Source organism: Halichoerus grypus, chromosome 11 (genome assembly GCF_964656455.1).
Source record: "Halichoerus grypus chromosome 11, mHalGry1.hap1.1, whole genome shotgun sequence".
In the NCBI taxonomy this organism is placed as follows: Eukaryota; Metazoa; Chordata; class Mammalia; order Carnivora; family Phocidae; genus Halichoerus; species Halichoerus grypus.
In genome coordinates, this window is record NC_135722.1 from 64460584 (window position 1) to 64481622 (window position 21039).

The 21039-nt window shown below is 41.3% G+C and overlaps 1 long non-coding RNA gene and 1 pseudogene across 6 annotated transcripts in view; one reads left to right on the forward strand and one right to left on the reverse strand.

The window, feature by feature from the left end:
• Positions 1 to 21039, forward strand: part of LOC118529351 (uncharacterized) — a 100435-nt gene that overhangs the window by 20563 nt on the left and 58833 nt on the right. The window lies entirely within an intron of this gene.
• LOC118529349 (large ribosomal subunit protein P1 pseudogene) lies at positions 18182 to 18779 on the reverse strand (annotated as a pseudogene).

Here is a 21039-nt window from a genome sequence, read left to right on the forward strand (position 1 = left end):
GGAGCCATACTGAGCAAGGCAAAGTTAGAGCTAAGGAATTACCTCCTTAACTGGCATTATCACAAAACCAGAAATATTTTTCTATTTTCAATTAAGAATATTTTAAATTTAAAAAAAATAAGAAATTAAACAGATCTTTACCAAAATTCTACTCTGGATGCCTCAAATTTCTAACTATATCTCTTGGAGAACAGCATTTCTATGATTATTCATGTTGATACTTTAAAAAATCTGGACCTAGTTTCATTATGCAGACAAACCACAGAAGCCAACCAATATTTTAAGACTGCAATGTTTACTAATGGATGTCTGGCTAGAAACAGTGTTGGCAGAATTCTGGCAGAGGCATTTACTCTCACTAATAATGTGGAACAGGGCTGCATAATCATGTCCACCTGGATTAAGTCTACCCAAGGCTGTCATATTTTGAAATGGAACCAGAAAAAAGCACCCCCAAAAGTCCTGGGATTTTCCTGGAAGAAGCATTACATCAGAACTGGTTTAGACCTTCCCAAAGTCATTGCCCCAGCCATTCATTGCATTTGGGACGTCCTTTACAAAAATGACTTCACAAAGTAGAGTGGATATCAGACTCTTTTGCAAAATATTTAGAGACATAAAGACAGTATATCCTATATACAGGCCATCCCAGGCCAGGAAAAATCTTTCAAACATTTCTTTAGAAAACACATCAACTACTTTTCTTGCAGATATGCTAACAGATCCTTAAGGTAAAAGGACCCCCCACACCCCCACCCTTCAACTCCATGCCCCAGGAAAGAAAGCTATTCCCAGTTATGCATTATCAATTTCTTTCCTAGCTATACCTGAGACTAGAAGCATCAGTAGTTATTCATCAATAAGGAAGAAGGACAATGACATTCATTTTGACTGTCTGGACATTGTTACTGTATCACTCTTCTGGGGGGAAGTAATTTCTGTCTATTAAAAGAGACAGATTCCAAACTAAGATATGTGGGAAATCATTTGGTATTTAGTAGAATTCAAGTCATGCACATAGCCCTAAAAACTATAATTAAAAAGGAGCTAGGCAGGGAAAATTAATAACAGCAAGCCTTTAAAATGGAAATCCTTAGAATAAAGGAATAGCTGTTGTTATCATATTAGTATCACTCTGTATTAAAGATGTCAAGATACTGTCATTGGATTTCTTTCCCTTCTATCTAGTTTCTAGACATCCAAGGAATCTTCATTCTATTTTCTGAAATTAGATGCTGCTTCAAAGATTTTAGAAGTAAACCATGAAATGAGTACACTAAAGAAGCATTAATTTTTGCAGATTATTATTAAATAACATTTTTATCCCACATTAATAATTTAGTCACAACATTTGTTAAATATCCCAAAGATAGTGTTATCTGAAACCAAATCTGGTTGTTTCAAATGTATAGGAACTTGGCTGTGGAGTAGGAAAAGGTCCTGTATCTCTCCCCTCATTGCTCCCTCCTCCCTTCTTCCCTTCCTCCCTTCCTTCCTCCCTCCCTTCCCACCTCCCTTCCTTCCTTCCTTTTTTCCTTCTTTCCTTCCTTCTTTCCTTCCTTCCTTCCTTCCTTCCTTCCATTCATTCTTCCTTTTTGCACTCATATGGCCTTATGATGCACTGTGTCTATACCAGGGCAACATTTCAGTGGAAGGGGTACCTCGGGAAACTGTGCCAAATGCTTGTGTGGTAGCATTCAGACAAGGAGGCGTATTTGCAACGCGTGATGCTGTAGTCACTGCTGCTCCCATATGTCCTCTCTCAAGATGTTTGTGCCTCCATGTTTGATGTAGATGTCACCAAAGACTATCCCTTTAATTTCTTTAATTTTTAACATTGTCAAAGTTAATATATGCCCTTTGCTTTTCAACATCATCAATGTTAAACCTTTTAATTTTTAACATTTTAAAGTTAATATAAACTCCATTAAATGCTTCTCAGCTGATCAAACACAGGAATGATCACTATGAACTAGTCATATTAATAGTTTTTTCAGTAGGGAGCCAGTAAATTTTTCTGGTGATGATATTGTCAACAGTTAAATGATATCTACCTTTATTTATAATATTATTTTGTATGCAAAGTACTATCATCCTCAACACCTCATTGGAAACTCTGCTCACAGCTCACTGCTCCAGACTTCTTCCCTGTTTGCGCCATCTCATCACCTCTCCTCCCCTTGTCACCTCCCCTCCCACCTCTCCACCTGCCCCCTACCCCTGGAGCTTTAATCTCTGTATGTGCATCAGCTCCTGTTTTCATCCTTCCAAGCGTTGTTAACACAAAGTATTATGTGTAGTAGATTTTACTAAGCCTGTTGGTTTCCTGGGGCTGCCATAGCAAAGGACCACAAATTGAGTGGCTTAAACAGCAAAAGTTTGTTGTCTCAAAGTCTGGAAGCTAGAAATCTGAAATCAAGATGTTGGCAGAGTTGTTCCTTCTGAGAGCTGTGAGGGAAGGATCTGTTCTAGGCCTTTCTCCTTGACTTGTAGATGGCTGTGTTCTTCCTGTGTCTCTTAACATTGTCTTCCCTTTATGCATGTCTCTGTGTCCAAATTGCCCCCTTTATAAGGACACCAATCATGTTAGATTTGGGACCAGCCTAACAATCTCATTTTAACTTGATTATCTCTATAATGATCCTATCTCCAAATAAGGTGACATTCTGAGGTACCAGATGTTAGGACTCCAACACATCTGTTTTAGGACACAACTCAACCCATAACACTAATGCTTAAAGATAACACATAGAAAATACAAAACAGAAAAAAACAAACAAACAAACAAAACTTAAGCTAAATCTCAAGTGTCATTGTCAGAGAATCTATTGGCTATGCCTGGCATAGAGTCTGATTCTCTCTATCCTTCTGTCCAAACTATCATATTTCCAGGGCCAGCTCACCATCCTGGATGGAAATCTGATGGTATACATGCCTCTCTCCCTGTGATGGTTAATTTTATGTGTCAGGTTGACTGGGCCACAGGGTACTTGGATATTTGGTTAAACATTCTGAGTATTTCTGTGAGAGTGTTTTTGGATGAGACAAACATTTAAATCAGTATGCTAAGTAAAGTGTATTGCTGTCCATAATGTGAGTGGGCCTTGCCCAATCAGTTGAAGGCCTGACTTGAATGCAAGGCTAACCCTTCCCTGAATAAGAAAGAATTCTCCTACTTGACAACCTGCAAACTGGGACATCAGCTCTTCCTAGTTCTACAGCAGCTTCCAGATTAAGACTCAACTGGGACACTGGCTCTATAGAATGTGCATGTCCCTACCTCCCACCCCCCACACACAGGTACACTATTGGTTCTGTTTCTCTGGAGAACCCTGACTAATATGCTCCCTAAGACCACATCCTACCTAATAAAGAACAACCACAAATAACATTAAGTATCCCTTCAGGATTGCAATCTATCTGATACAGGGCCAGCCCTTTATCTTACTAAATACTGTACCCAAATCCTCCAATCTTAGGCCTTTATATCTGGGTTATTCCCCTAAGTTTCACTCATTCTTATGACCAAAAATGCTCCCCCATTGGTCTCTCCAAGAGCCTGCCCCAAAGACAAAATCCAGCTCTCAATTTTAGTACAATCATGGATTAAGAAATAGTGAGGCCCAGGGGCACCTGGGTGGCTCAGTCGTTAAGCGACTGCCTTCGGCTCAGGTCATGATCCTGGAGTCCTGGGATCGAGTTCCGCATCTGGCTCCCTGCTCGGCGGGGAGTCTGCTTCTCCCTCTCCCGCTCCCCACTCTTGTGCTCTCTCTCTCTCTCTCTCATTCTCTCTCTCAAATAAATAAATAAAATCTTTAAAAAAAAAAAAAAGAAATACTGAGGCCCAAACTCAGAGCACTCTGCTATATGCCCAGAACTTCTTACATACTCTTTGCATACATGTCAAATCATAGAGTACCTCTCAAGTTCTCCTCATCTCATTCCATCTAAGGCTTTTTGTGCAACTAGATAATTCCTTCTATAGCTTAATATTTCATGCGTGTGACTTTGTAAAGAATTAGCCTTGTCTAATTAGGACTCAGCACAAAACCCTCCAAAGTTTAAACAGATCAGAGCTGAACCAAATCAGACTCTTGAAATCAAGAGTGTTTCTAGGTTGGAAGGGAAGGACAACTCCCCCTGACTCTGTGCTTGACTTTCATCTTCACTTTGGGTTTCTGTTTTCCAGATTCTCTATGTCACTACATCACCTGGTCATATGTCATCTAAAGCTGTGTGGTTCCCCTTTAAATTTTTCAATGTGGACAAAAATGTTTTTCCTTGGTGTAACTAAGACAGGCTGGTATTTTCAAGAACAGCTTTACTAAACATGAGGGAAAACAGAAAACAAATAATTACAGAAAACATACATGATATAAAAATAGCCAAGTTTCCAACTGCAGGTTTCTGTTTCTAAAAATTCCATTAAAAGTAGGAAAGTTTTACTGGGCCTCAATTTCATTTACCCTTAGTCAACCACATCCCTTAATTTTGCTATATCCTGTCTGGACTCCTTCTCTCCCACCTCCAACACCTCATCTATCCCTGAGCCCTATAATCTTGAGCTGCTAGCTTAGTTTTTTGAATCCATATCCCAAGGAAAAAATACCCAATAACTTACTTTTAAAACTATCGTTCTCCTAATAAAAATACCCTGGACTCCCAAAGACCTGCCAGAATGCCTGCTTACAAGAGGTTTTCAAGTTCTGATGTTGAAGAGCCACTGGGTCTCCAACATTAACTCTTCTCAATTCTGATATTAAATCAGCATAGAACAAACTGCATTCCAGGAAATGGTCCCTGAGATAGTGAATATTCTTTACAATGGCAGATAGGGTTCTGAGCTCAAATAAATTTGAAGAATGTAGGGTTAAACTAAGTTTCACAGTTTTCTCCAATACATAATTTTTCAAATCATTTCATACAGTTGGCAAATACTTATTGAGAGCCCATTATGTGCCAGGCACTGCTCCAGGCCCTGAACAAATCCTGATGAAGAATGAGCAGAACAGATAAGACCCCTACCCTGTCTTCATAGAATTCACTTTCTAGGTGGTTCCCCAAAAAAGGTGAATGACCAAACAAACAAGTAAGATCTCAAATAATGGTAGGGACTGTGAAGACATTAAGGGGTGATGTTACAGGGAAGAACTGGAGTTGGGGAAATGCAGACGGCAGAGGGAACAATGAGTCCACAGACCTGGCAGGACAAAGCTTGGCATGTTGGAAGAAGAAAGAGAGCCTCTGTGCTGGAGCTGAGAAACTGACCAAACAGGAAAGTGCATGTCAGGAGATGGTCTTAGAGGACGTGGTAAGAAGGAAGATTTGACCGTTAGTGCAGTGGAAAGCAATATGAAGGGCTTTAAGCCTTAGCACAATCTAATACTACAATTTGAAAAAAAGAAATTTCCTTGGCTGTTGTGTAGAGAATGGAATTTAAAGGCCATGATTACAGGTGGAGACCAGTTAGGAGTCTCTTACAGTAGCTCACCTGAGAGATGATTTTGGGGTTGTCAGAACAGGTAGAGAGATGTGGATGGTGCCAGCATGTTTTTCAGGAGTGAAGAAAACAGGGCTTCCTGATGGGTTAATGTGGGAAATAGGGACCAGAGAGAAGACAGTGATGACTTGTAGCTCTTGGGCTTGAGCTTGAGCAGTTAATTAAAGGTAGAATTATTAACTGAGCAAGCAAAGACTAAGGAAGCAAAGACTTACAGGGGTGAAGGAAATCAAGAGATTGTTTTATCCACATTCTGTTCAAGATACCTATTACACATGTAAGAGGTGCTATCAAGTAGACAGATATATCTAGGAGTCTGGAGCTTAGGAGAAAGGTCTGTGATATTAACTGGGAAATCATTGGCATTGAGGTGGTATTTAAAGTCATGGATCTGGACGAGATCGTCTAGGGAGAGTGTAGAGAGGAGTTAAGGCCCAAAGCCAACCCCCAAAGGCACTTCGAATTGGGAAATCTGGTACAGAGGAGGAGCCAGCAGAGAAGACTTTTAACATGTTCATGTGCATTAATGACTCCTTATGAGGCAATACAGAAGGCAGCATTTCCCAAACTTATTTGACCTCGGGACATTTTGTCACATAGCATCTCACAGGGATAGGGTCCCAGTGAAAGCATTTCGGGAAATATTGTTCATAACTTTCTAGCTACACTCCACTGTAGCATAATATATTAACTTCTAAGGTGACATAGGCAAGTCTTCTCCCTCTAAGCAGAGGGGTATTTCAATGAAAGCCCATCAGTTGCTAAGCAAAACACTGCGCTGATGATCCAAGCCAAAAAATGTACCTGCAGGAAGCACACAGGAGCCAAATGCAGTCAGAAGGAAGGAAGGCTGTTCCACCATCGCTTCACTGAGCCAAAGCTCACATGCTGGCTCTTTTCGCCTTTTTACATTAATAATAGTTATTTTGGTGGAGGAGTGAGATTGAAGGTCTGAGGAGAGGTCCAGGAGGAAATGCTCTTTTTTTGGTGAATTATGTAACTTTTTTTCTAAAATGCTAGCATTTGGGTGTTTCTACCTATATACACTACACTGGAGTATCATTTGATGCTCTGGAAAAAGTTAATTTAGATAAAGATTTTTCTCCATTTTCTAGTTAGTTTTCTTGGTTTTGTTATAAAGAACAGAAACTCACTCATGTATATTATTGGGATCTGAGGCAGCCCTAAGGACAAGATTCTCTCTAGGACCCATTTTCCCTCCCCTTCTCTCTCTCTCTTTCTCTACCCACTCCCCTCCTCCCCCCCCTCCATAGGCCAGAGGCTGTATGGTCTTTCTCTCATAGTATCTCTGAGACCTCTCACATTACGTTACGCACTAAGAAATCGTGATAAAATCCTCTACATTTGTATAGCACAGTCTAAGTGGACCACACGTGTTATGGACTAAATGTTTGTGTCCCTGTAAAATTCATATGTTGAAATCCTTAACCTTCAACGTGATGGTATTAGGAGGTGGGGCAGTAATTGGGACGTAATTAAGTCTTGAGCACTGAGCCCTTATGAATGAGATTAGTACCCTTATAAGAAGAAACACAAGAACAAACTGATGGTTGCCAGAGGGGAGAGGGCTGGGGGGAATGAACAAAATGGATAAAAAGGAGTGGGAGATACAGGCTTCCAGTTATGGAATGAATAAGTCATGGCAATAAAAGGTACAGCAGAGGGAATGTAGTCAATGGTATTGTAATTGCATTGTACAGTGTAGCTACGTTTGCAATGAACATAGCATAATGTGTAAACTTGTTCAATCACTATGTTGTATACCTGAAGCTAATGTAACATTATGTGTCAACTATACTCAAATTTAAAAAATTAAAAACAAGAAGAAAAAAAAAAAAAACAAGAGAGATGCTATCTGTCTCTCTCTCTCAGCTGTGTGAGGATACAAGGAGAAAACAGTCATATGCAAACACAAAGAGTTCCCTCACCAGACACCAGATCTGCTGGGGCCTTGACCTTGAACTTCTAGCCTCCAGGACTATGAGAAATAAATGTTTGTTGTTGGAGCCACCCAGTCAGTCTATGGTATTCCTCTCTAACAGCCCAAACTAAGAGAATACAGTCTTGGAGGTTTGCTTTGTAAACAAGGAGACCAAGACCTAGGGAGGAGAGACACAACCCAGTGGAAGGAGCCCTAGATGGGTTTGATAGACCTAAATTGTGCCTTTGTGTGACTGTAGACAAATGGCTTCATCTGAGCCTCAAATTCCTCTTCTGCAGAGGGAGAAGATTGAGAAGGGGTAAGTGATTTTCAATATGCATTTTTTTTTAGCATTTACAGTCTGATTTTATGATTTTGAGATGGAGTATCTTGGCTGAGGTCATACGGTTAGGTGGTTCATAGCAGAGTAGGATCTACTTGTTCTATATCACCTGGTCCAGTGTTTTGCTTCATGACACCACACTGTATTTCCATTAAAAAAATTTTTTTTATTTCAACTAATTTTTCTCATCGTATTTCCATTAAAAATTTTTTTTATTTCAACTAATTTTTCTCATCTATTTGGATTGCTATGAAAACACTGCATAAGGCAGCATTGTGCAGTGCAAAAGCATAAACTTTGAAACCAATGGGACCTGGGTTTGGATGTAGGTCTACTTTTAGGTCTGTGACCTTGGAGCAGCTACTTAACTACCCTCTTCAGTCTCATTTTGTCATCTGTAAGACAAGTGTATATAATACCTGCCTTATCAGATTGCTGATCAGATTGAAATTGTGTCTATAAAGCATCATGGTCATAGCAGGTACAGACATTCTTAGTCCATTCAGGCTGCTAACAGAAATTTACTTCTCACATTTTTGGAGGCTGAGAACTCCAAAATCAAGGCTCTGGCAGATCTGGTGTCTGGTGAGAACCCACTTCCTGGTTTGCAATGGCAGAAAAGGGGCTAGCTAGTTCTTAGCCTTTGCTTATAAGGACACTAATCCCATTCATGAGGGCTGTGCTCTCATTACCTAATCATTCCCCAAATCATGCCCCACTTCCTAATACCTTCACACTGGGGATTAAGATTTCAACATATGAATTTGAGGAAGATACATTCAGTCCCTAGTACAGTCCATCTCACATTTCACATCTCCCTCCTTCTTAATGATTTGGGGAGATAAGGAATTAAAGCAAAGAGTTCGTGAACCAGGATGGGGATGGGGCCTGCATGTTCCGTATAAGTAATATTTATTCGGGAAAACATTTTATTTCAATCAGTCTTGTTGAAAGCCTTTTCAAAATATTGGTCCATGCTCCTCCTTTGGAAACCACACACTCTGAATATAATTGAATCTTTCTTGATGATTGAAGACCTTGCCATGCCTCAGGCTTATTATTCAGAACTTATTCAGCTGCTTGGATAAATACGCAGAAGGTGCAAAACTTAGTTGGAATGTGTTGAACTCAGGAAATCTTCTAGAAGTTTGTTATTTACTTTGAATTGAAATCTTTGTTAACAGTTTTTTTGTGGTTCAGACTTCTAAATAGTGCAAACATTCCATTTATAGATGAGGTTATTCGATATTGTGTTCTGGTTAAACAAATGATCAACAGATTTTTTTCTTTGAAGGACTAGTTTGTTGAACGACCTGAAGCAGGCATTGTTTTGAACATGAGGGAATATGAAGATTAGTTGGAGGCCTTAAGGAATGGATAGCCTCATGGGGGGAGGGACAAAACATAAACTCATAAAAAAGTAACTATAGCCAAGAGCCAATGAAAAAGAGAAGTCTTCATAAAGAACTCAGTACTTGAAATGGGACTTGAACCATGTAGGATTTGGACCAGTCATGGTCAGTGGTAAGAAGAATGTTTGATAGGGAAGGGTCGTTAAAGTGGAGGGAGGGAATAGTTTGACTAAATGCACAGGGATGGGGAAGCTTGGGGTATAGCCAGAGGACCATAAGTTGTTCATTTCAGAGATAATTAAGGTTAACAAAAGATATTTAGTTGGGACATTCCTGGTTTTTGATAATATGTGCTGAATAGCCAGATGTCTTGAAAAGTGTTTCTCAGGCTCCTGTAGTTGTGGGAAACTATCATCTACCATACATGCTTTTGTAAATTATTTTATCTCTGTGGGCCTATAATATATATGTCACAAGAGAATTCATAGGGCTTCCAATTTGCCTGTTATTAGAGGCCTAGAATCATTTCTTGGACACCAAAGGTGTCTGGTACACCAGAAAGCCCTACCAAGATCCATTCTCCTTTGTAGAAAACAACTTTTAGAGCCACGGGATAGGTCCTGGGTTTGGATCCTCATTGCCTCTCCTTAAACACCTCAAGCCGGGAGTGTGGAGGAAGGAGAGAAACAGGTTTCTCTAATCTCCCCACTTGCCTCACCTGCCCCTCATTTGCCAGCCCAGCCCTATGCCCACTCCCATCCCACACTGGCTCCTTAAAAACAAGGTCACTTTCCTCAGAGGGAAAGACGACAGCCTTTCATCTAACTGGTCAATGGACTTACATACTCCTTTATGAAAGTGGAAAATGAGAGGAAGAAGGGAAAAATCTGTGCAGGACCCTGGTGTTATAGGACATAGTCTGCTTTGTGGAAGCCATCAGTCCCAGCAGAGGTAAAAAAAAAAAAAAAAAGCACGACGTAGCAATGTGAGCAATGTGTATATTCCACATTAAATTACCTGGGCAGTGAGCCCCTTGTTAAAAATTGCTGGATGGACCATCTCGTTAACATTTCCAACTATTGATTGACTCTGATAAGGAGAGAAAAGAAAGATTGATGGGATTCTCAAACTCAGTATTCCACATGTAAAGCAAATCTAGACTATGCCAAAGAACATGACCTTTTTGCTTTTTAAGGAGGCAGACATTTTATCCTGGACACCAAACGAGGAGGGCAGTTAGTGTTACTCCCTGTATAGGGCCAAGGTTCCCTTCTAGTCTTCTCTTTTTTTGTTGTTGTTGTTGTTTTTCCATATTTGACCTCTTTGCTCCTGCCCTTCACCTTCAATCATAAATGTAAAACTGCTCACTATACAATGAAAAGCTCCTTTCCTAACAAGGCACAGGGCCAGAGTGGTAGAATTGGAAGGAAACTCAGAAGCATTGAATTCACCCTTCTGGCTTTTGAGATAAGGAAAATGAGGCCCAGAAAGATAAAGTGGCCTTATTGACTATGGAGACAGTGTGGATGGAAGCAAGTGGTGGCTCATGTAGTGTTAGTCAGTTTACAGAGTGTTACCACGCATGTGATCGCATAAAAACCTGTGTGATGTAGGTGAGATTATTATGATTCTTGTTTTTGTTTTTTTTTTTTTTTAACAGGGGAGGAAACTGAGACCCAGAGAATTCTCCCATAAGGAGAAAGAGCACATACCTTTTCATCGGGGAAACTGCCCATGACAAAGCCTAGTGGTTCTGAAATGCCAAACGCTGTTCTGAAGGGCTAGGCATTCAAAGATTGGTAAGATGCTGCCCATGTGCTCACCTCTCTGAGAGGAAGGTTGTCAGTCTTCCCCCAAGGCCACCCGCAGGGCATCCCTAATGCTATCAAAACACTACCTGACTCCTGAAAGGACTGAGTTCCATGTAGCCATTTGACGCCCTCTAAACATGGTTTTGTGGAAACCTTAGAAAGGGCCAGCTCTTCTGCAGAGGAATCTACATTTTAAACTACACAAACCTTAGGGGCGCCTGGGTGGCTCAGTAGTTAAGCATTTGCCTTCAGCTCAGGTTGTGATCCCAGGGTCCTGGGATCGAGCCCCACATCGGGCTCCCTGCTCAGCGGGAAGCCTGCTTCTCCCTCTCCCACTCCCCCTGCTTGTGTTCCCTCTCTTGCTATGTCTCTCTCTGTCAAATGAATAAATAAAATCTTTAAAAATAAATAAATAAATAAACTACACAAAACTTAGAGTCTCTGTAATGTGAAAAGTAAATAAAGTTGGCTCAGGATTATGGAGGCATTCAGAGTTTAATTGGAAATAGAGGTGGGATGGGGATGAACTAGGGGTTTTCAGGACTCCTCTCATCCTGTCTTTTACTATTCTTTGTGAGAAGCACCCACCACAGTGACCCTTCCTCTTCAGAGTGGCACTGACAAGCATACACTCTTTTCCCCCCCTTTTATTCATGGGGAAAGAATCTGATCACTAACTAGACCATACTTTCATGGATGGTGAAAAATCATTTGGAACTTCTGTTCATCTAAGACAAGGGTCAGCAAACCACTGCCTCTAGGCTAAATCCAGCCTACTGCCTATTTTTGTAGGCTCATGAGTTAAGGACAGTTTTTACATTTTTAAGTGGTTGGAAAAAATCAAAAAAAGAATAATATTTCATGCCACATGAATCTTATATTAAATTTAATTTCAGTGGCAATAGATAAAATTTTAGTGGAGCACAGACACTTTTATCATTTGCATCTTGTTTATGGATGCTTTTGTGCTACAACAATGGGGTCTAGTAGTTGCAACAGAGATTATATGGCCTGCAGAGCTTAAAATATTTACTATCCAGCCCTTAACAGAAAATCTTTGCCAACCCCTGTCTTAGAGCACTAATCATACTGTATGAGAACTGGCTCTATGCATATTCATCTCCTAAACTAGATTTTGGAGCTTGTGAAAGGCTCTCCTTTGCTTAGAATGAACCTTTACTCTGGGTTGGCACTCTGTGCATGTCTGTAGGATAAAAAGAAAAATAAATCAATGATGTGGGTTTGGGCAAGTCACTTTTCATTTCTGGGCCTTAGTTTCCCCTTTTGTGAAATGAAAGAGTTGGCTAAGGTGACCTTGGTCCCTTTTAGTTCCAACATTCTATGTTTTAAGGTTACTGCAGCCAAAAATAAATATCATGTTCAGTTCACTGAATCTTCTTTTTTATAACTTTGTGTTCTCCCTTAGTGACTTTCTGAATGTTGGCTGGTTTCTCAGGTCTGCCAGTACCATGAATTTACTGGATCATATGATGTTAGTGTTGTGTGCATTGCCTACTGTGTGGAAATTCATTATCAATCAATAACTTCCTTTTCTTCATGGCTGCCTGTCTTATGTGAGTCTAGTGACATGAACGATTTTCTCAAGGCCTGGTCACTATTAAGAATCTGAACATGTGGAGTCCAGAGACCACACTCTGGATTTATGACCAACCCCCACCTCCATCAAGATGCATCCACATGGCCTAGAAAACAGCCATCTGCCATTACTTAGAAAATCTCACTACGGGCACCTGGGTGGCTCAGTTGGTTAAGCGACCGCCTTCGGCTCAGGTCATGATCCTGGAGTCCCTGGATCGAGTCCCACATCGGGCTCCCTACTCGGTGGGGAGTCTGCTTCTCCCTCTGACCCTCCCCCCTCTCATGTGTTCGCTCTCTCTCATTCTCTCTCTCTCAAATAAATAAATAAAATCTTTAAAAAAAAAAAAAAAAAGAAAATCTCACTACTTAGAAAAATTTAGTACTTGGAAAATAGTGGCATTTTCAAACCAAATGGATATAAAAGTTCTCCTCCAAACTTCACAAGTGCACACGGCCATGCCCTCAGGTGGTGATTGGTGGACACTGTCATGGCACAAAGGTTATATGGCCTGATGTGTTGTCAGTGGGATTTGATTTGAGTAATTATCTTGCACTGTTTCATCCCAGAAGGGTCATTGCCTCTCCCCAACCCCATCACTGTTAAGGGGACAGAAAATCTTAGAATTGAGGTACATAGGATGTGAGGAAGCATGCTTGCCATAAGTTTGGCCCAGTGAAGGCTTCCTGTTCAGCAGCCAAGACCAGACCTCATGCAACAGGTGAAATTTGTTTTCTGGACTATTCTGTTCCCTTTTCTACTTCTTCCCCAAGTTTCTAACACTGTCCATTCATCTTGGGCCTCTGCTATGATGCCCCAGGCATGGGAAACACCCAAACTTTTAGTGCAGTATCTCCTTTCCCTTTGTTTTTAAAATGAAGGGTAGTGAGGTATAGTGGAAAAGTGCAAAGCACTGAAAATCATGTTAGTCTGAGATCCAGTTCCTCTGATCCTTGGTGGAGTCTTTGTTCCTATTATCCGCTTAATGAAGATGATACTTACTACCTACTCTACTTATCACCTAGAGTCCCTTACAGGCAAGGATCATGCATTATTTATTCTTCTTTTTATCTTGCCCTGCTCAGTACATAGCATGCAGTAGACACTTGGCAAGTGTCTGAACAAAATTGAACTGACTTTACACATAATCTTACATGGATCATGACATGTAGAGTGTTTGAACTAAAAGGAGCTCAAAGACCTACTCAGTTTACTGTCAGCAAATAATAGGCAGACATGCCCCACTTCTCACTTCTGTGCTAAATGATCCAAAACAGTCACTATAGTCTTTCCAGCTGAGTGTCTTTTTTTATCCGAGCTTCACAATCTTCAACAAAGTTCTCTGAAAGGCCACTATCATTTGACTAAAATTATCACTGAAGGAAAAAAAAATAGATATAATTCTGGTTTGAGTTCAACTTCCACCTTATTAATGAAGAAACATAGACCTAAGAAGATGATATGATTTGGCAGAGGTCACAGAACTAATTGCAAAGTGAGTTGGAACTAGAATATAGGTCTCTAGTTTCTTCATCCAGTGCTTATCCACTACATAATATTTGCGTTCTGATAGAAGTTACAATGCCTTCAAGCCAAGGAGTGAGCACTGGGGGAAATTTCTAGCAAGGACAAATGAGTATGGGAGGCAGGAGGGAGGGAATATAGGAGGGCCTTAGAGTCATAGAGTCTCCCTGTCAATTCAGAAGGCAAGTAAGTTATTCAGCAACTTTCACTGAAGGCCTCTTTCAGGCGAAGGTGCAAGGCCCCAGAGATCTAGATAGATAAAATAAGGACTCCGCCCCAGGACTTATAGACCCGTAAACAGTGAAAAACTAAGTAAGATGATAAGTGAGCTAACAGAGATATGCTTAGAGCCCTCCAAGGGCCAGAGGGCATGATCCAGAGAAGTCAAGGAGGGCTTAACTTCTGAGCTAATTGTTCCAAAAAGAGTTATGGTTCTCCCACAGACCTGTATCCCTGAAACAAATAATACATTATATGTTAATTTAAAAAAAAAAAAAAGAGTTATGGGTCTCCAAAGCAAAGAAGGGAAAGGGTATTCTATCAGAAGGAACTGTGTGCAAAGGTATGGTCTGAAAGAGCTTGGCATATAAAGGGACTAGCAAAGAGTTCTGCATGGAAGGAACATTGATATGTGGCAAATGGAGGAGAAGAAGGGAGGGGATTAAGAACAGTATCAGGAGGGGCGCCTGGGTGGCTCAGTTGGTTAAGCGACTGCCTTCGGCTCAGGTCATGATCTCAGGGTCCTGGGATCGAGCCCCACATCGGGCTCCCTGCTCAGGGGAGACCCTGCTTCTCCCTCTCCCTCTGCTGCTCTGCCTACTTGTGCTCTCTCTCTCTGTGTCAAATAAATAAATAAAATCTTAAAAAAAAAAAAAAAAGAACAGTATCAGGAAAGGGACCTGGAGAGAGAAGCAAAAGCAGCCTGCTTTGAAGGAGTCTACAAAGATTGATAATACATATACATAAATAATTATAACACATGATAGAACAATCTAATGCTTTTCAGACCACCAAAGGAAGTGCAAGGGAGTCAGAGAAGGGAGAGATGATTTCCCACTAGTGGTTGGAGACTATATCACTGATTAGCTGGGCAGAGTTAAAATTGGTCCTTTTAAATTTGGGGGATTCAAGTAGAAGTTAAAGATCTGCAGTATAATTACATACCCAGTCGTGTTCTTTTTGGATCATATCTTTAACTTAATAGACCAGATCCTAAATCCCACCACACTGCCCAGTGGCATGCCCATTCCCATTATATAACATATTGTATATTTTGTTCACCATTCTATTGCCAGCACCTAGAACCATGCCTGGCACCTTGTAGGTATCAAATAAATATTCATAGAATCAGTCTTTTAAATGATGTGTTTTTACCATGGCAACCACATACACTAGATTTTCCAGAGTCTTTAAAATATCCCGTCCTTTAGTTGCCATTAGTACAACTATATTTGTCATGCATCTGGAGTTCTGACTTAGAAAATATGGTAACAAAACTCGTAGATACAACATAGGAAAGCTTCATTGTCATTGTCAAAAACTCCCTATGCCAGCTTGGGTATTTGGGAGGGATATGGGAAGGGAATATGGTTTTATGTAGAGTATACCGTTTCTGGGCTGGAGGCCTCAACCACTCCCTTCTGCATGGTTGGCTGCCCATGTGGTCTCAGACAAGAGCAGCCTCTCCTTCTCATTCTTTGCCCAATGAACACACAAGCTTTGGGAGTCTTGGATGAAAGTAGAAAGCATTAGCATCCTGAAAAGGATGTAGTTGGGGTGCTTGTGCCTTGTATGGGTCTTTCCAAACAAGTTTCTGGCTGTCCTATTGGGAGAGGAAATCTCCAACATCTGCAGAAATGAAAGAGGGTGTTGTTACAAACTTAGCATCTGCCCAGCACTCCCTGAAATATAACATTTAATGTGCTTGATTATTACTATCAAGTAGGTCATCAGTGAAAACCATTATCAACCCTATAATGTTCATTTTTTTCTCCTTCTTCCTCACCTCTCCCTCTTCTTCTCCTCCTTCTCCTCCTCCGCCTCCTCCTCCTTCTTCTTCTTCCACTGTCCTTCAATTTTTGTTTGGCTTTAGATTCAGATGTCAAAATTACTGGGTGCACATAGATTTTTTTTTTTTGAGTTGAGGAAGAGGCTTGCATTATATTCTGACTTTTCACAGCCTATTTCTATCTCCTAGAAGATTTTGCATCCCTTCTGCCTGTCTTAATGGTTTTATCATTCTCCCATTCACCCAAAATAAAAATCCTTAGATCTCCTCTATTTCTCTCACCACTTCCTTCTTGAGTCCTCTTAATCTACCCCAAATTATCCTCACATGTATCTCCTCTCGTCTGCCACCTTAATTGAGGCTCTCAATCAGCCTCTTAACTGACCTCCCTGATCTCCTAATCAGAGCAGCCTTTGCACTGCTCCCTAATCATGTTAAGACTGACACTGTCCTCCTCTGAAGCCATGGGCGGCTCCTCATCATACAGGGAATAAAATACAAAATCTTTGGCATGCTGTTCAAGACCATGTTGAGTCTTGCCAGTGCTTTACCAGCCAGCCTTTGGAAATGAAAAATCTATTCAAGAAGAACAAATTTATAAGATAAACTGGATATATTACATAAAAGCTATTGTCCAAAAATCTGCAAAAAGAATGTGTGTATGCATGTAAATAGATAAATGTATACACACACACACACACACACACACACAGTGTTATAAGTGGTTATTAAGGTTTCTAGGCAAGCCCACAAGTCTATTCAATATATAATTGTAGGCAAACTACTGTGCATGTGCAATTTTTAAAAAATTATTCAGCAATGCCAATAAATACAACAGGAAAACCACTAAAATTTTAAATTATTTTTAAGAAATAGATCCTGAGGGGCGCCTGGGTGGCTCAGATGGTTGGGTGTCTGCCTTCGGCTCAGGTCATGATTCCAGGGTCCTGGGATCGAGCCCCACGTCAGGCTCCTGGCTCAGCGGGGAGCCCACTTCTTCCTCTCCCTCTGCCCCCCCGCCCCCCGCTCATGCTCTCTCTCTCTCTGTATCTCTGTGTCTCAAATGAATAAATAAAATCTTAAAAAAAAAAAGAAAGAAATAGATCCTGACTACTGGCCCTTGGGGTGACAAGATGGACAGACAACTCCATTTGTCTTAATAGGTTACATTTACTACATGCTTACAATATGCAGGCCATGTCCTAAGACCTTTACAAGCATTAGCCTTTCAAGTATTTGATCTCACAACAAGCTTATAAAATAGGTATCATTCTTTTCCACACTTAACAAACAAGGAAACTGAGGCACAGGGAAGTTAAATAGCTTGCCCAAGGTCACCCAGGGAGTGGTAATGGTAGGGTTTGAATTGGGGCAGCTTGATTCCAAAGCTCCCACTGTGAATGACAGCCCTAGATTAAGAACCACTAGAGAGTTCTCCAGAAGAGACAGGGCCAGTTAATAGTGGGGGATGCAAGGAAGTGTCTAAAGCTGACAGTGCGTGACTGACTGGGGACAAAGCTGGGTAGTCAGGATTGGGTACTGTGAATACGATGTTTTGTTATGGTCATTTTGACCCTAGTGCTATTTTGACATTCACACTTAATTCATTTCTGTGAAGAATAAAGCATTAAACTTTCAACTTAAAAAATCATCAAGTACTCTGTGCAGCAGAAACTCATTCTAATGTCTGGATGAAGTGAGAGTCAGATTGGGGATTCAAGGCTGGGGAGTCAGAGATGTGGTAAGAGACGATGAAGCCTAGAAATGGGGTAAGGTTGTGACACGCATTATTTGTTCTTTTTTTTTTAAGTGATTGGCTTGATATTTAGGATTACAGAATGTCCATGGTGTCAAAGTGGTCTAAAAAAAAAAAGATTCTACTTCAAAATGGGACTTACAGGAGGAAGAGGTTAAGCAGTGAGTGCTAACCACAACCTGCCTTGGGCAGAAGCAGAAGAAAGCCTCAGGCCAAGTAATGGAAGGAGAGTCACTTTCTGTTCTGGTTGTCAGAAAGGGCAAAGAATCAAAACATCACTTTTGCAATGGATGAGTTTACAAAATTGCAGGAAGTGTGACAAGACTTGAAAGACAAGGCATATTTTTTTTAAGAGTGCAGCTTTTTATTGAACAGGTTACAGAAGAGGTTTAGTTGGAAAGACCAAAGCCCATGTCATCATCAGACTCCTCTGACTCTTCTTTGCTTCCACCTCCTCCTCGGCTGGGGCAGCTGTGCTGTAGGGGGAAGGGAGGGGGCCAGGTCCAGCTGCTGGGGCAGGTCCACCAACCCCTACATTGCAGATGGGGCTCCCGATGTTGACATTGGCCGGGGCCTTTGCAAACAAGCCCGGCCCGAAAAGTTCAACACTTACACCCGGCCTTTAATGAGGGCATTGCTCTTATCCTCCGTGTGACCGTCACCTCATCCTGGAGCAGGGTGAGGGCCGAGTAGATGCAGGCGAGCTCCGAGAAGGGCGTGCGAGTGTTGGGCTGGCGCTGCTGGGCACGGTGTAGTTGCTGGATGAAGTGAGGGCCTCACCCCAGCGTGGCCTTAGCTTCCTCAGAAGGATCAAGCACCTTAGTGCAGCTGAGGAAAGGCAAGACACATTTTTTAAATATCATGCAGTATCTTTTTGCTGTGGAGTATTTCCCATCTGAAATTTGGGATTATTTGACCAAGTGGCATCACCTCTGGTATTTTCCATGGATCAAGAGAAAGTATTGTGAGAAAACTGGGATACAGAGCCAGGTTCAAATCCAGGCTCTACCACTTGCCAGGTGAATCTCAACCTCTGAACCTCAGTTCCTTCATGGATTAAAAGAGAGTGATAATATTGCTTAAGTCTCAAGGTTGTTGTGGGCCTTAAATTGTGCCTCAGCTAGTCAGCCTTCAGTAAATATTTATCAAATGGCAAGAGTGGTTAGTAGCATTACAATGGAAGATTTTATTTTACTTTTCTGTATTCCTTAAATTTTCTACCACGAATGTATACTGCTTTTGTAATTAGAAACAAAAACATAAAACTTACTCTTTTTTAAAATGACAGACATAATTTCTCATATTTTCACCTTTGCTCTGCTCACCTTTGCTTCTTTCATTTCCCTTTCTGTTATATATAAAAACGGGTCTTCTCCACCCAGCAATATTCAGAGGATGCTGTGGGATGTCAGTTATTGTCTGTACTGCATCATGGCTTTAAGGGGGTCAGCTCAGCGTACCCAGGCCTGTGGTACTTAGATGGGGCTGAGGTCAGTGGTGACTCAGTGCCACGGGAGCTCTGTTCTCTCCATTACACATCGATCCCCATCCTGACACTGCCAGGCCTCAGGGAGCTCCATTTTTTTTTTCTTAATCCTACTCGTTTCATTCATTCAGCACCAAAGCCTGGAGGCGCTGACATAGGCTGCGAGAGTCAAGCCGCAGTTGGTCTGGAAACCAGGGAGAGTGTGGGCGAGTGTATTAAATAAAGCAAAGTTCTGGCAGAAAACCAGCTTCTAATCTTGAAGTGTCCCCTGGTTCTCTTCTTTTCTTTATAATTTTAGGTTTGTGGGTCCCAGATCTCCATCTTTGCCTTCTGGAGCTGCTGCCTTAGCAATAAGAAAAGATGAATGTAGGGATTTAAGGCTGAGTTACACCAGCCCCTGAAGCATTCTCACATCAGGAAGCATAAGCAGGTGGCTCTGTCACATCTGAAGCTACCTGGTCTGCCCACCCTCTCACACTGTGGGCCTTTTCTCACACAAGGATGTAAGGGAAGAGCCAAAGGGCCAGGATCTTTCTGAGTGTGTGGGCTTCTGGGGGCGCAAGGTGTGGTTCATCAGCTTCCTTTCAAACCCACTCCTGCTCGCTTGTTCCTATTTCAGCAAACATCGCTGCCATGCACCCAGCTGCCTAGGTTAGAAATCTAGGAGTCATCCTTGACCACTTCCCTCCCCCCACCATTCACATCCCATGTCCAATTATACATGTAGACCTACTTACTCTACTGCTTTAAATGGCCCTCAAACTCATCTGCTTCTCTAGTGCCTTTCTCCCCTTAGCCCATGTTTAAATCTCTTTTACAATATTCCTGTCAGTGATCATGTGGTCCCACTTTGGACACTGCCAATAATGGGATTTACTGCCTCCAAGGTGATCCATTCTATTTCTAAACAGCAGGAGGAGTTACAGTGTTCTTCCCTATGTCAAACCAAAATTGGTTTCCCTAAAGCTTGCACTGTGTTCTGGCCTTTAGGCCTACATAGTCAAGACAGTCTCTTCTGCTCTGAGTCAGCCCTGGGTGTGAAAGCATGGTTACTATGTCCCTGAGGCATTCTCTTCTCCAGACCAAACATATCCACTTGTTTCCACCTGTCCCCATAAATATGGTTTCAAGCTCCTTCTCTAGTCAAATGGCCAACAGAGCTACTTCTTCCCACTCTGCAAAAGCCTGAAAAGCATCTTTACATAAACAATATTATTCTCCTTGATTCTCCCATGTTAAGCTCAGAGATCATGTGACCATAGAGAAAATTTCTCCCATCCCTGCAACACCCCATCACATGCATAACTCTGTAGATAGCTTTGAAACAAGCAGGTCAACTTTATTATTCACAAACTAAAGCTAATTATATTGAGCTGTCAGGGTTGTTGTATTAAAATAGATAACAAAGTTTGAATTAAATATTTCAACAAATATTGATGTAACACCCATCATGTACTGGACATTCCGCTGGACTCTGGGTATAATATAGTCCTAAAGATGTTAGGAAAGACCTCTACCTTTATGGAATTTCTAGCCTAGAGACTGAATATGAGAGGCTCTCCAAGGGTCATATAGTTTGAACTGAAGCCCAGCTCAAACTCTCCCTGAAGCTGATTGGAATTCTCCCTTCCAATGACCTAACCTGGAAGCTCAAAAGTGGTACCCACTATTATGATTATCATAATAATAAACATAGATACAACCACATTAATGCCAATAA